This window comes from Odocoileus virginianus, chromosome 3 (assembly GCF_023699985.2).
Source record: "Odocoileus virginianus isolate 20LAN1187 ecotype Illinois chromosome 3, Ovbor_1.2, whole genome shotgun sequence".
Classification (NCBI taxonomy): Eukaryota; Metazoa; Chordata; class Mammalia; order Artiodactyla; family Cervidae; genus Odocoileus; species Odocoileus virginianus.
This window is the reverse complement of record NC_069676.1, coordinates 10,864,725-10,869,825: the sequence shown is the minus strand read 5'-3', so window position 1 is coordinate 10,869,825 and position 5,101 is coordinate 10,864,725. Positions and strand designations below refer to the sequence as shown.

The following is a 5,101-nucleotide window of genomic DNA, read 5'->3' as shown; positions in this document are numbered from 1 at the left end:
TAAGTGACTTACAACCTTTTGAAGACACATGATAATGCACACTGGAGATGCTCCTTATAAATTTAAGGAAATGGGAAAATCTTTAGTTTTTTAAGATTTGCACTACAAATACATGAAAAAACCCACATGGGAGAGAAACCCTATCCATGTAAACAATGTGGAAAAACCTTTAGATATCATCAAACTTCAAATACATGAAAGGACTCACAGGAGAGAAACCCTATGAATGTAAGCAATGTGGTAAAGCTTTTGTTTCTCCTGTAGGATTGAAAAACCATGAAAGAAATCACAATGGAGAGAAATTCTATAAATGTAAAACATGTAGTAAAGCATTCAGTTATTCCGGTTCTCTTTGAAAACATGAAAGAAATCAACTGGAGAGAAACCCTATGAATATAAAGAGTGTGGAAAAGGCTTTATTTTTCTCTCAATCCTTAGAACAGACATGATAAGTCACTCTGGAGGTGGACCTTATAAATGTAAAGAATGTGAGAAAGCATTCGTTACTCCCAGTTCATTTCAAATACATGTAAGGACTCACACAGGAGAAAAGCCTTATAAATGTAAACAATGTGGGAAAACTTTCAGTTGGCCTACTTCCATTCACAGACATGAAAAAAATCATAGTGGAGAGAAACCCTGTAAGTGTAAGCAATGTGGTAAAGCCTTCAATTGTTCCAGATCCTTTCAAAGCCATGAAAGGAGACACAGTGGAGAAAAGCCCTATGGATGTAAAAAATGTGGTAAAGCCTTCAGGAGTCCAAATTCCTGTCAAAAACATGAAAGAATTCATAGTGGAGAGAAACCTTATGAATATAAGGAACATGGAAAAGCCTTGAGTTCTCTCACCAAATTTCAAAGACATGTAATGAAGCACATTGGAAACAGACCTTATAAATGTAAGGAGTGTGGGAAAGTCTTTGATTGTTCCAGTTACTTTCAAAGTCATGAAAGGATTCACAGTGTAGAAAAACCCTTTGAATGTAAGGAATGTTATAAAACCTTCAGTACTCCTAGGTCCCTTTGAAAACATGAAAGAACTCATACTGGGAAAAAACCTCATATATGTAAGGAATATGGTAAAGCCTTTAGGTATCCCAGCTTCCTTTAAAAACATGAAAGGAGTCATACTGGGGAGAAATCCTATCACTGTAAACAATGTGGTAAAGCCATCACTTATTTCAGTTCCCTTTGAAGTCATGAAAGAACTCATAGTGGAAAGAAACCCTATGAATGAAAGGAATGTGGGAAAGCCTTCATTTTTCCCTCAAAATTTCATTTACACGTGATAAAGCCACTAGAGTCAGACCTTATTTGTGTAAGAAATGTGGGAAAACCTTCAGTTGTTCCAGTTCATTACAAAACCATGAAAGAACACACACTGGAAAGAAACCGTATGAATGTAGGAATTGTAGTAAAGCCTTCACTTGAGTTCATTCTTTACAAAACCATGAAAGAACTCATATTGGAGAGTAACCCTATGAATGTGAGAAAGTGGGAAAGCCTTTAGTTCTATCACCAAATTTTCAAGACATGTGGTGAAGCACAATGGATAATGTAAGAAATGTAGGAAAGCCGTCAATTTTTTTCAGTTCATCATGAAATCAGAACTCACACTGGTAAGAAACCACATGAATGTAAAAATTATAGGAAAGCCTTCGATGGTCCTAGTTCTGTTCAAAACCATGAAAACACTCATAATGGAAAGTAGGCCTATGAATGTAAGAAATGTAGGAGAACTTTCAGTTGTCTCAGTTCATTCTGAATACAGAAAGGAATTCACACTAGAGAATTCCTTGAATGCAAAAAAAATATGGTAAAGCCTTCAGCAATTCCCATTATGTTCAAATGCATGAAAGAACTCATAACAGAAACTGAATGTAAGGAATATTGGAATGCCTTTGTCACATGACATTTTAAGGATGCAAGATGATGCACATCATGTAAATGTGAGAAATTGGGGGATTTTCTCTCATATTTTTGGGAAAGAACTCACTCTAGAGAGAATTCTATTAAATGTAAACAATATATGAAAACCTTCATTTGCCTTACATTCTTAAAACCACATAAGAATGTACACTGGATAGATACCATATAACTGAAATGAAAAGTAAAACTATTCATTTGAAACAAATATCTTTATAGTAATATGAAAACTGCACTGGAAAAAATTTATGTTAATGTAAGTAATATGGGTAAGCCTCTGCAAATCCATGTAGAAAGCTCTCAAAGTTACAATATGGAGGAAATGTTATAAACTTTAAACATATACTTTCCCTACCAGTGGCATACTCTTAAAGTTATTCTCTGAAGTATGGAGTTCTACTTATTTTTGTAAGTAAATATTGAGGTAAGATAATTGTGTTGATACTCTTTAGGCTATCGTTCCTAAGTTTAATAAATAATTTAAGCTTTTATCAGTTAGATTTTTTTATTTTTACTGTTAAGACTCTTTGGTCCATGGGTGATTTGCAGTGTATTTCTAATATGCAAGTAGGTTTCATTTTTAAATAATTTTGTAATTTTTGTGTAAATAAGGGAATACTAAAAAGTGACATTTTGGTACTTGTTTGTTTCTTGTGGCAAGTACTCAATACTCAACATCCCTTTTACATTATATTCAAACTTTTCATTGGCTTAAGAGCTTTATTCCATTTGCTTCCTAACAGAAATGTAATAAAGAGTTGGGCATGTATTTGTAAGTATACAGAGTTCTTCATGTAGTCTCATGTGAATTATTCATCTTTTGTCCTTTGTTATTTGTCATTCCTTCTGGCTCGGATTTGGGCTCTGGAATATTGAGAGACCTGTGTAATGACAATAAAATCTAGAGTTGGAGATGACTCTTTTTAACTGTTTTATCAATGTGAGTAATGTGAACTACAGTTTCTAGATTGTTTTTTTATGGTCCCATGTTAGAATTCACCAAAGCTGAATAGACAGGTAACTTGACATGCAGAAGTGAAATAGTATTAGGTAGATTTGGAGCCACCTGTATGGAAAGAGACCAGAAGTATAGGGCCTTTGCGGGCACTTGCTTCAAGCCTACTTTCCTCATTTTTTGCTCTGCCAGTCAAGAATATCCTCAAAACTGAAGAGTCCAAGATGGTAGAGTAGGAAGACCCTGAGCTCACCTTCTCCCATAGGGATACCAAAATTACAACTATTTGCCAAGCAACCATTGATGAGAAAGGCCTGAACACTAGCAGAAAAGATCTACGGGTAAAGATAGGAAGAAGGACCCACAGTGAGACCAGTAGGAAGGGTAGATAAAAGTTATTGTCAAGACCCACGACCCACAACAGGAGGATAGTTATAATTGCAGAAGTTGTCCCAAGGAGCAAGGGGGTCCAACCCCTGCCCCCATCTTACTCCCAAGCCTAGGTGTCCTGCACTGGGTAGATGAGCCCCCAAAACATTTGAAGACTGCAGGGCTTGCTTACCAGAGAGTAAGGGGGCTGTAGGAAATAGAGACTCATTCTTAAGGGGTGCACATAAAATCTCACATGCTCAGGGAAAAAGCGGTAATTTGAAAGGGGCATAAGTCTGACCCACCTGCTAATCTTGGAGACTCCTGGAGAAACAGGAGGCAACTGATGCTTATCCTTGGGACACAGACACTGATGACAGCCATTTTGGGAGGCTCATTCTACCACAAGGACACTGGTGCTTGTCCTTCTAGTTTATTAGTATGAGAGACCTGTGCTACTCATCAGCCTATTGGCTTCAGTATTGGGATGCCGCAGGCCAGGCAGCTAGCCAGGCAAGGTCACAGCCTCACGCACATATGACCAGCTGCCTGAAGACATTTTGAGCCCCCAGTTGCCCTGGGGCCCCTGTGGCCCCACAGCCAGTTGTTGGGATCCAACCCTGATTACCAGTGGGGCAATATCAGCTTTGGGATACCCTAGACTTTTCGGGGCTTCCCTGGTGGCTCAGACAGTAAGAAATTCACCTGCAATGTGGGAGACCCGGATTTTATCTTCTCTGTTGGGAAAATACCCTGGAGAAGGGAATGGCAACCCATTTCAGTGTTTTTGCCTGGAGAATTCCAGGGACAGAGGAGCATGGTGGGCTACAGTCCATGGGGTCACAAAGTTGGACACAACTGCGTGACTAACACACACAGGCCTTGTAGCCATCTGTAACAGAAATAAGCCCGTTCACCAGTGGGCTGACACCAGCTCTGAGACCCCCAGCTTACAGCAGTGAAAGACTCCAGGATCTGGCTCTACCCACCAGTGATCTGGCATTAACTCCAGGACCCCTTAGACTTCAGCCCCGCCCACCAGCTCCAAGACACCTTGGACCCTCCAGCCAACCACCCTGGGGTTTGGCTGCAGTTTCCAGCAGGCAAACACTAGATTGAACTGGCATTACCAGACCTGGTGGCCTATTGATTCCCAAAGACTAGCCTCAAACAGGAAGGGCTGGTAGGAAACCCTGAAACAGATCCTGTGGTGAACTGGCTCCCTCTCAATCTTGCCCTCCTCCAAAGTTGAGTCTTGCCCTCCAAAGTTCCTGATACCTCTAAGGAACAAGTTTTGCAATCATCTCTTGCCCCTAACACACTGACACTGGAGACCAGAAAGCACATAATGACTTCAGGCTGGCTCTGATGCACAGAGATGGACCCTGCTTAGACTTATTTGCCTCTCCAGGAAAGGGAGAAGGGGCTGAGTAGGGTATGCAGCATTTCTAGTGAGGAACTGCAGGGCATCAGGGCAGGGTTCTGGTCAGAATGAGGCCTGTGGAGCCAGGCTTCATGCAGAAGCAGTGGAAAACCTCCCACCAGGCCATCCTGGGCTCTGGTCATGAGTCCCTCAGGACCGTGGACAAGCCTGAGAGGAAGGCAGGTGGTACTGGTTCTTCCTGCACCTGGAGACAAGGAGACCCAAAGGAGGGCAGAAAGGGTCCTCAAAACACTGTCAGCCTAGAAGCTTTTATTGCTTGTTTAGTCGGAAAAGCTTGGCAGAACCCCACCCCAACCCCCACCATGGCAGATTTGGCCCAAGGCCTGACCCTTAGGGTTGGGGTTTGGGAGAGAGACCTAGACCAGGGCCTTAGAATGAGAAGCTCCCACTTTCCTTCAGGAGACGTT

At 41.2% G+C, this 5,101-nt stretch overlaps 1 pseudogene; it reads left to right on the top strand.

Moving 5' to 3' along the window:
- The first annotated feature begins 222 nt into the window (after nucleotides 1-222).
- LOC139032726 (zinc finger protein 709-like) lies at nucleotides 223-2,838 on the top strand (annotated as a pseudogene).
- Nucleotides 2,839-5,101: the final 2,263 nt, after the last annotated feature.